The sequence below is a fragment of the Bos grunniens genome, chromosome 28, assembly GCF_055505025.1.
Source record: "Bos grunniens cultivar Pamir isolate PY7600 chromosome 28, Bosgru_T2T1.0, whole genome shotgun sequence".
Lineage (NCBI taxonomy): Eukaryota > Metazoa > Chordata > Mammalia > Artiodactyla > Bovidae > Bos > Bos grunniens.
Window position 1 is genome coordinate 455,676 of NC_141192.1, and position 11,456 is coordinate 467,131.

Here is an 11,456-nt window from a genome sequence, read left to right on the forward strand (position 1 = left end):
ACTGAAGCGACTTAGCAGCAGCAGCAACAGCAGCAACCTCTGACCAGGAACTGGATGGCTCTCCTTTCCTCGGGATGGGTCCTTGTCTGAGAGCATCTCCTTTGGGGCCAGGACGCTGTGGGCAAGGCAAAGGATGGGACCTAAAGGGAGACCCTATGGCAAAGCCTTTGACTGTGTGGATCACAACAAACTGTGGAAAATTCTGAAAGAGATGGGAATACCAGACCACTTGACCTGCCTCTTGAGAAACCTATATGCAGGTCAGGAAGCAACAGTTAGAACTGGACATGGAACAACAGACTGGGTCCAAATAGGAAAAGGAATACGTCAAGGCTGTATATTGTCACCCTGCTTATTTAACTTCTATGCAGAGTACATCATGAGAAACGCTGGGCTGGAAGAAGCACAAGCTGGAATCAAGATTGCTGGGAAAAATATCAATAACCTCAAATATGCAGATGACACCACCCTTATGGCAGAAAGTGAAGACGAACTGAAGAGCCTCTTGATGAAAGTGAAAGTGGAGAGTGAAAAAGTTGGCTTAAAGCTCAACATTCAGAAAACGAAGATCATGGCATCTGATCCCATCACTTCATGGCAAATAGATGGGGAAACAGTGGAAACAGTGGCAGACTATTTTTTTGGGCTCCAAAATCACTGCAGATGGTGATTGCAGCCATGAAATTGAAAGACACTTACTCCTTGGAAGGAAAGTTATGACCAACCTAGATAGCATATTAAAAAGCAGAGACATTACTTTGCCAACAAAGGTCCATCTAGTCAAAGCTATGGTTTTTCCAGTAGTCATGTATGGATGTGAGAGTTGGACTGTGAAGAAAGCTGAGTGCCAAAGAATTGATGCTTTTGAACTGTGGTGTTGGAGAAGACTCTTGAGAGTCCCTTAGACTGCAAGGAGATCCAACCAGTTCATTCTAGAGGAGATCAGTCCTGGGTGTTCTTTGGAAAGACTGATGCTAAAGCTGAAACTCCAGTACTTTGGCCACCTCATGGGAAGAGTTGACTCATTGGAAAAGACTCTAATGCTGGGAGGGATTGGGGGCAGGAGGAGAGGGGACAACAGAGGATGGGATGTCTGGATGGCATCACTGACTCGATGGACATGAGTTTGAGTGAACTCCAGGAGTTGGTGATGGACAGGGAGGCCTGGCGTGCTGCAATTCATGGGGTCGCAAAGAGTCAGACATGACTGAGTGACTGAACTGAACTGAATATTCCATTGTCTGAATATACCGGGTTGAGTTTATCTATTCACCCACTGATGGACATTTGGATTGTTGCCATTTTTTCGTTATTATGAATAATGCTGCTATGAACATTCATGTACAAGTTTTCTTTTATTATTTATTATATTTATTTATCTTTTAATTGAAGTATAATTGCTTTACAATCTCGTGTTAGTTTGTGCTGTACAACAATGTGAATGAATCATATGTATACATGTATCCCATCTTTCTTGAACTTCCCTCACACCCACCCTGACCCACACCTCTAGGTCATCACAGAGCATTGAGCTGAACTCAATATGCTTACAAAGCTTCACACTGGCTATTTTACACGTGGTAGTGTATATAGCCCTGGGAGGGATTGGGGGCAGGAGGAGAAGGGGACACAGAGGATGAGATGGCTGGATGGGATCACTGACTCGATGGACGTGAGTCTGAGTGAACTCTGGGAGTCGGTGATGGACAGGGAGGCCTGGCATGCTGCAATTCATGGGGTCACAAAGAGTCAGACATGACTAAGCAACTGAACTGAACTGACTGTATATAGGTCAATGATACTCTCTCAATTCATCCCAACCTCTCCTTCCCTACCCTGAATCCACAAGCCTGTTCTCTACATTTGTGTCTCTATTTTTGCCCTACAAATAAGATGTACAAATTTTTATGTGGACATGTGTTTTCATTTCTTTTGTGTATCTAGCTAAGACATTGCTGGGTTAATACAACTTTATTTTTAATGTTTTAAACAGTTGGCTATTTTCCAAAGTGATTTTTAGCCTTTTCACTAGCAATATGTGAGTGTTTAAAATTTTCCAGTAATTTTCAGTTCAGTTCAGTTCAGTCACTCAGTCGTGTCTGACTCTTTGCAACCCCATGGACCACAGCATGCCAGGCCTCCCTGTCTGTCACCAACTCCTAAGGTTTACCCAAACTCACATCCACTGAGTCAGTGATGCCATCCAACCATCTCATGCTCTGTTGTCCCCTTCTCCTCCTGCCTTCAATCTTTCCCAGTATCAGGGTCTTTTCCAATGAGTCAGCTCTTTGCATCAGGTGGCCAAAGCACTGGAGTTTCAGCTTCAACATCAGTCCTTCCAATGAACACCCAGGACTGATCTCCTTTAGGATGGACTGGTTGAATCTCGTTGCAGTCCAAGGGACTCTCAAGAGTCTTTTCCAACATCACAGTTCAAAAGCATCAATACTTTGGCACTCAGCTTTCATTATAGTTCAAATCTCACATCCATACATGACCACTGGAAAAACCATAGCCTTGATTAGACGGACCTTTGTTGGCAAAGTAATGTCTCAGCTTTTGAATATGCTATCTAGGTTGGTCATAACTTTTCTTCCAAGGAGTAAGTGTCTTTTTATTTCATGGCTGCAGTCAGCACTCCATCTGCAGTGATTTTGGAAACCTCAAAAATAAAGTCAGCCACTGTTCCCACTGTTTCCCCATCTATTTGCCATGGAGTAATGGGACCGGATGCCATGATCTTCGTTTTCTGAATGTTGAGCTTTAAGCCAACTTTTTCACTCTCCTCTTTCACTTTCACCTAGAGGCTTTTTAGTTCCTCTTCATTTTCTGCCATAAGGGTGGTGTCATCTGCATATTTGAGGTTATTGATATTTCTCCCGGCAATCTTGATTCCAGCTTGTGCTTCTTCCAGCCCAGCGTTTCTCATGATGTACTCTGCATAAAAGTTTAATAAGCAGGGTGACAATATACAGCCTTGACATACTCCTTTTCCTATTTGGACCCAGTCTGTTGTTCCATGTCCAGTTCTAACCGTTGCTTCCTGACCTGCGTATAGGTTTCTCAAGAGGCAGGTCAAGTGGTCTGGTATTCCCATCTTTTGAAGAATTTTCCACAGTTGATTGTGATCCACACAGTCAAAGGCTTTGGCATAGTCAATACGGCAGAAATAGATGTTTCTCTGGAATTCCCTTGCTTTTTCAATGATCCAGTGGATGCTGGGAATTTGATGTCTGGTTCCTCTGCCTTTTCTAAAACCAGCTTGTCTTTTAAACTTAATTTTTATGTGCGTTTCCCTAGGTCATTATATATGCTTCAAAGTTTGCTTCTTAAGTATTGTGTAATAGTCCATCCTGTGGGTATAACCTAACTATTGTCTATACCCTCCCATTGGTCATTTAAATCATTTCTAAGTTTTTGCCATTACAAGTAACTTGATGATAACAATTTATATTTTTTGGCTGGGATTCTTAAAACTCAGATAAAGGATGGAAAGATATCCCCATTTTAAAGCTTTTTTCATATTTTAAATATTCCCCTCCCCAAAGGCTATGTTCTATTCTCACCAGTATCTTAAGGGTGACCACATCACCACCCTCACCCCCCCGTATCTAACCAACCTATTGGAGGACTTTCAGCAGATGGGGATAGGTTTACCTTATCAGGAGTCAACTGAATTCTGCTTTCTTTTGTGATTTCAGAAAAGGACATAAAGTTCAAGAAGCTAAGCCTGATTTCCTGTAAAAACATCATTTATCTAATGGGTGTATGCTTCCAAATATGTGGCCACAGATAGATGTTAGGAATCGTTCTGTAACACGGACTTCCCTAGAACATGGATAGTCTTCTTCACAGAGCATCACCAAAGCCTGGTGGTGCTGGTGCCAGAAGTGGAGCAAAATCAAGAGGCACAGACTGGCCAGTGGGGAAAATGTTTGTGTAGGGACTCGGGGATCTTGGTGCCACTTTGAGATCCTGTCAAAGGGAATGGGAGTTTCGTGTGTGTGTTGTGTGTGTTTTCAACTGTTCTGTTGCCATCCCCCTTCACCCGTGCCATAATCCCTCTTCAGAGATTCATGGCTTAATAATTAAACCACCTCTCTCAGAGCCCCGAATCTGTGTCAGTCATGTCACCCGTGCCAGCCCATTGCTGTCCCCCTCTGCAGCCTCAGGAGCATGGGTTGAAATGATGCTTATGTCTTCCTTTCTTTCTTAATGGACTTGGCACAGACCAGTGGCAATGTGAAGCTAGAGTTTGGTGAATTCAAAGTCTTCTGGGACAAGCTGAAGAACTGGACAGTGTGTAATCAGTAGGTGCCAGGGGGACTATATAAGCCTAGAGCTGTGCTGCCAGCCAGAAGGGCATTTGAAAGGGTGGAAGTAAGGAAGTCAAGGTGGAATTCCAATACTTACTTCTAGTACTTATGGAAGGACCACAGTGCTTCCACCCCCAAAAAGGAAAACAAAGAGACCCACATATGTGGAGGCCCTTAGCCGAGCATTGCGCTTTCTTTCCTGGTGAGGAATCTCCCCCCTGCGTGGGCCCCACTAGTGCCATCCAGAGAGCCTCAGTAGAGGCTTCTGCATGCTCTTCCTTCTTAGTACCTCTGCTCTCTCCCTACAGAACCTTTTCCTTCAGTTTGATTCTGACAAATCCGGCACCACGTCCTCCTACGAGCTGCGGACCGCCCTGAAAGCAGCAGGTAAAGAGAAGCCTGGGCTGCCAACTTCAAGCTGCCTGCAGGTTGGGTACTGTCTGTGGGAGCCACTTGCCTCTCGTGGCCTGGAAAAGAGGCTGGACTTTGACCTGAATTGATGCTTCAGCCCAGCCTCAGCTTCAGGACACGCTTACTCTGATCAGAGCACATGTTTTAAATCACTGCACAATATTGGCAGGGATCTTTAAAGTGCATCCATTAAGGATGAACTTAGCCTAACCCCTTGGAGGCCTCAGCCTCTGGCCAACTTTCTGGCCAAGCAGACTTGTATATGACTTTGGTGGCAAGCTCCCAAACCTCTAATATTGGCTTTCAGATGGCGGTTAACACAGAAGAGGCAGGGCATGTTCATCCCGTGGTTTGGAGTCAGGGTTAGGGTACACAGTTTATGTACCCCTCTGTCACTGGGGCCCTGCCTCTGGCTTTGTCACCAGTAGACTGAATCCACACCAGTGAGTCCGTCTTAGCTTATATCCATTTCCTTCATGAAGGAGAGGCTCCAGGTGGCATTCCTATCCCCCTGGCTATCACTGCCAGGACGCTTTGAGTCTTTAGGGCTCAGCTGTCCTTTGCACATGATGGCCACTGCAGCCTACACCCCGCCAGGCCACAAAGTGTTTCTTACAAAGCATTCTTCACAGATACGCCCCTAAAATCTGGTTCCTTCCCAGGTAACACAAAATCAGGAAGTACCGTCAGCTCAGATCTGATAACAGGACAGAATGTACAAAATCAGGACCAACCTGGGTCCTGTGTGAGGCCAAAGCAACAAAACTAGTTATAAATGTAAGAGTGCCACAAAGGACAAGGGCCTGATCTTCTTAAGAGCTGGGTAATCTCGGTGAGGAAGCAGTGAGTGGTGGCATGAGGTGAGGTCTTAATTCCCTGCCCAGGAGTTGCACCTGGGCAGCCTGGATGAAAACTGGGAATCCTAGCCACCAAACCAGCAAGGGCTAGAGGCTAGAAGCTGTTTTCCCCCGGATTTTTGCCCCAGTGAAAAATGCACATATCCCGGAGGCAGAGTCTGTAAACATAGGTACAAAGTTTATTATTAGAGACACAGCACACATGGGAGAGCACACAGAAATGTTTGTGCTTGAGACTGAAGCAGGGCGGAGACACGCACCTGGAGAGAAAGGGTGTGGGCGCCCTCCTTAGTGAGAGGGAGCACAGTAAGGAGTCGATTAAGTCATTTATGTGGGTCAGCTCTTCTTTTCTTTTCCCACACCTCACCTACCCTGGTACTCTCCCCTGGGTTGCACATGCACCCCTCAACCAAGAAGGATCTCTAAGTGAAGGCTTCTGGGAAGAGCAAGACTCGTCACGGTCTGGCATTATCCCTTGGCTTCTGACCCACAAGGGGCCTTCCCAGCATGTTTAGTGTCTTCCTTGTCCCAAAAGAGGGGGAGGAGATCCCTTAATTCTTTACTCAGGGTTTTGCCTCTGCCTGTCTTTGTCCTTGCCATGATTGTTTCCTTGAGATGTTTACAAGAGATAGAGACTGGATATTTACCCTGCTTCTGTTGTTATAGCCATTTGGAGGCAAACAGGAGGCTGATTGTAAATGCCTCATCTGGAGCACCTAACTGTTACTCAGGAAATGCAAACAAGAGGCTAATTGTAAATGTCTAACCTATAGCCCATCTATCTCCCACGTTAACCACCTCCCCCCCATGAGAGATATGAGCCCTAATAAATCTTTATTGGGAAGATGAAGAGCAAAGGTCTGATTTCCATAACTTCTTCAAGCTGGCAAGGAACTCGTAGACTGTACCTAGTGGGGGTCACAGAGCTCTCATGCTGTCTTATTAAGTGGGCTCCAGGGTAACTTCTGTTGTTGTTCCAGCAGGGTTTCTTCCCAAGAGTGGTTGGAATCTCTGCGTCACCATTACCTTGTCTGGGAAATCGTCGTGTCCTTAGAAAGAACAAACTAGACAAGTTGATTAAAAAGATGCGTACCAAAGATCAATAAAAAAAAATTATTATAACCAGGTTCAAGCAGGAGTAAAACTAAGGTTACATTCGGTAGCAACTTTGACCCTGGTCCAGATAGAGTCAACATTTGGGTTACCCTGTTCCAAAGAATGGAGCCATTTGGCATGGTCATATACATTTTTAATGTTTTTTTTTTCTTTTAATTAAACCAGTGCTATTGATGTAGGTACAACAGACCCAGTTAGAAGCAGTTGAAGGAGTGATAATCTGAATGTTAACAGACAACATAAATCTCATTTCTTTTTAGGAGAATGAGCCTGAAACCCAATTTGGACCTGGGCTTTAGGGAGACTTGTAGCCAGGTAGTCATTTCCAGGTTTGTCCAAGAAGTTCTAACTTTTTAATGTGGTATTAACATATAAGCCAAAGCAGTTGTCGCCATTAACAATTTTAGTGTTTTTCTAAGGATGAGAAGATGCAAGAATTTGGGCTCAAGGAAATCCTTTCATGAAAATATCTAACTATCTGAAGGCCTGTTGTGTCCATTTTTCCAGAGCACAGAGTGAGTGCCTAATTTGTGACATCCACCCTGAATTCCGCTCAGGGGATACTGAAGGTCAATATAGAGGCTCTATATTGCTATAGAGGCTGCTATGGAGGGAACCTTTAAGGTCATAGTTTGACCATGGTTTGGCAGCATTTCATGGCCATTTTGTCCCACTGTGCTGGGAGTGCTTACTCCCAGGTTTGGTGAAGGTTCCACCGATTTGGCCACTCAGTGCGGTATTCCTGGACCAGGCCCATGAGGAGCAGCAGTCCCTGGGCCATACTGTCTTACTGGCCTCCTGGTCCAGGAAAATATTCCCTCTTGTTGCTTCTTCTCCTGTCTAGAGCCACATAATTACAACCATCGATCTCATATGGAACTACATGGCGTAATTTTGTCAGTGGCTCGGTCACGCACTCGGTAATGTAAGGGGCAACACTTCTCGAAATAGGCAATGTGAAAACAGTATGGCAGTGATAGTAAAGTCCTAAGTAAGAACCTAGGAACAGCCCAGTGAATACCTAAGTTACAGGAACAGCCCAGCATATACCTAAGTTATCTGACTTAGTCTCTTCTGTGTGTGGCAAAGTAGCCTCACTTGTGTCTGACTCTTTGCAGTTGTATGGACTCCAGCCCGCCAGGCTCCCCTGTCCCTGGGATTCTCCAAGCGAGAACACTGGTGTGGGTTGCCACGCCATCCTCCAGGGAATCTTCCCAACCAAGGAATCAAACCTGCATCTCTTAAGTGTCTTGCACCGGCAGGTGCATTCTTTACCACTAGTGCCCCCTGGGAAGCCCCTGTCCATTTTGTACTGATCCTTATTTCTTAGGGAAACTATGCGTTGGCATTGCCCATGAGGCACCAGCCTAGTTTACGAGTGTTACTAGATTGCTTATCCTTAGTATGATTTAATTGTTCTCAGCATAGAGGAGCCTTTACATTTAAATTACCATAAATCCATCCCATAATTGTGGGAGGTTTTATTCCTTGGTTGAAATTTTGTTTGTTTCTCTGATTGAACTTGAGTAATAGAGAAAAACTTATATTTATGGCCAAGATCAGAGAAGGAATTATTAATTGGTTGACTGAGGGGATCTCATCTAGTAATACCAACATGACTAGTATTCTAGTAATGAATATGACTATAATTTTATTCTTATATCTTATAATCTTATTAAGATACATTTCCTAAGAGTCAGCCAATTAGAGCCTTGGAGTGAAGAAATCAACCAAGGTAACCCAGAAGTGCTAGACTATTTAATTAGCCACAGACCCATTAGACTGATTTTTAAAACTAGCATAGGATCATGTCTATGACAGAAAATTATTTGATAAATATGCAAAGGTCAAAGAAGTGAAAAAGAAATGTTATAAAAAGTCATACAAATCAGGTCAGGACCTTTGGCAAGTTGTCTACTTCTGATGTCACCTTTTTATCCTCATGTGAGTGTAATTTTTCCTCTAAGTGTTGTTTGAAGGTGGTTTTGAGATCAGCAGTCCTCTCTATAGGTTAGTCCACTGCAGGGACCTTTTTTGAGGGGAAATTAATCCAAGAGTTACTTCCCTTCAGTTTCACTGTGTGTGAGCTAGTTAAAAGTACCTGATAAGAGTCCTTCTGTCCAGGCTGCTGATAGTGATAGCTTATACTGAACGGTGTCAGAGTCCCGATCTCTGAAGAAGACAGTTTGGCTTTGGGACCAGAGATGAGGCTTCAGGCACTCAGAGCTTTGTGTGGCAAAAGTTTTATTACTGTGAAAAAGGGGTGGAGAAAGCTTCTGACATAGACATCAGAAGGGCCCAGAGAAAGTCTTATCAAGGCCTTATATACTTTTGCAATTAGTTACCAGCAATAGAAAGGTCTTACCAGACCCACTCCTACAACATACATCTTAAGATAACAGAATTAGTCAGAAAGTTCTTAAGGAGAAACACATTCTCAAGCAAGATAATCTGTTGTTATATAACCATTAATATAACCAAACCAAACCATTAATAAGCCAAAGAAAGGCAATGCCAAAGCATGCTCAAATTACTGCACAATTGCACTCATCTCACACACCAGTAAAGTAATGCTCAAAATTCTCCAAGCCAGGCTTCAGCAATACATGAACCATGAACTTCGAGATGTTCAAGCTGGTTTTAGAAAAGCCAGAGGAACCAGAGATCAAATTGCCAACAAGAGAGTTCCAGAAAAACATCTATTTCTGCTTTATTGATCATGCCAAAGCCTTTGACTGTGTGGATCACAATAAACTGTGGAAAATTCTGAAAGAGATGGGAATACCAGACCACCTGACCTGCCTCTTGAGAAATCTGTATGCAGGTCAGGAAGCAACAGTTAGAACTGGACATGGAACAACAGACTGGTTCCAAATAGGAAAAGGAGTATGTCAAGGCTGTATATCATCACCCTGCTTATTTAACTTCTATGCAGAGTACATCATGAGAAATGCTGGGCTGGAAGAAGCACACGCTGGAATCAAGATTGCCAAGAGAAATATCAATAACTTCAGATATGCAGATGACAGCACCCTTATGGCAGAAAGTGAAGAGGAACTAAAAAGCCTCTTGATGAAAGTGAAAGAGGAGAGTGAAAAAGTTGGCTTAAAGCTCAACATTCAGAAAACAAAGAACATGGCATCTGGTCCCATCACTTCATGGCAAATAGATGGGAAACAGTGGAAACAGTGTCAGACTTTATTTTGGGGGCTCCAAAATCACTGCAGACGGTGATTGCAGCCATGAAATTAAAAGACACTTACTCCTTGGAAGGAAAGTTATGATCAACCTAGAGAGCATATTAAAAAGCAGAGACATTACTTTGTCAACAAAGGTCTGTCTAGTCACGGCTATGGTTTTTCCAGTGGTCATGTATAGATGTGAGAGTTGGACTGTGAAGAAAGCTGAGCACTGAAGAATTGTTGCTTTTGAACTGTGGTGTTGGAAAAGACTCTTGAGAGTCCCTTGGACTGCAAGGAGACCCAACCAGCCCATCCTAAAGGAGATCAGTCCTGGGTGTTCACTGGAAGGACTGATGCTGAAGCTGAAGAAAGTCCAATACTTTGGCCACCTGATGCGATGAGTTGACTCATTTGAAAAGATCCTGATGCTGGGAGGGATTGGGGGCAGGAGGAGAAGGGGACGACAGAGGATGGGATAGCTGGATGGTATCACCGACTCGATGGACATGAGTTTGGGTAAACTCTGGGAGTTGGTGGTGGACAGGGAGGCCTGGAGTGCTGCGATTCATGGGGTCACAAAGAGTCAGACACGATTCAATGACTGAACTGAACTGAAGGAAAAACTTACCCTTGAGCAAGATATATTGATTTATTGTATAATCATTAGCTCTGGGCTTAAAGAAAGTTTGTTTTAAGGATGGTTGTCATAACAACTCAAAACATAAGAAAAAACCTTTTATGTGACTAAGACAAAGGAATAGAGGGGAAAAAAAATTGTCCTTTTCTCCTCCTGGAGAGCCCCAGACCCCTTTCTCTTCTTCTAGGGTCCTGGACTCCTTATCAACGTACCTAAGAATAAACTCTCTCAATAGTCCTTTGAATTCTTTCTTTTCCAGAATGTATAATCCTTTCGTGGCAGGTTACAAGGCATCCGATGTTCATCCAAAAATAGATTGCTGATATAAACTTTAGAAATAAACTTAAGAGTGTCCCTTAATAGATTGGTTAAACTTTTTAGCAATATAATGTAACAGCAAGAAACTAACTGGAAAGTGAGTCTTGGCAAACACAGGTCTTAATTAACAAAACCGGAATGTAATATTTAGTGAAACATAAAAAAATTTTTTTTCCATTGTGAGAGCATTAATCCTGCAGCCAAGGAAGGCTTTATCCCATCAAATAAAAGGGGTTTGTCAGGCGGCCAGAAAAAACCAAGTGAATTTTTCATAACCCTAACTGATTTACAGCTATTGTTTACCCATTTTAAATTCCCTGATTTTGGAGACTGCTGCCATGCTTTAAGGACATCAGGATAGCAAAAGAGTGACAGTGAGGGGTTAATTTTTTAAATTTATTTATTTATTTTAACTGGAGGCTAATTACAATATTGTAGTGGTTTTTACCATACATTGACATGAATCAGCCATGGGTGTACATGTGTCCCCCATCTTGAACCCCCCTCCCATCTCCTTCCCCATCCCATCCCTCAGGGTCATCCCAGTGCACCAGCCCTGAGTACCCTGTCTCATAAATCAAACCCTGATGGGCAATCTGTTTCACATATGATAATATAC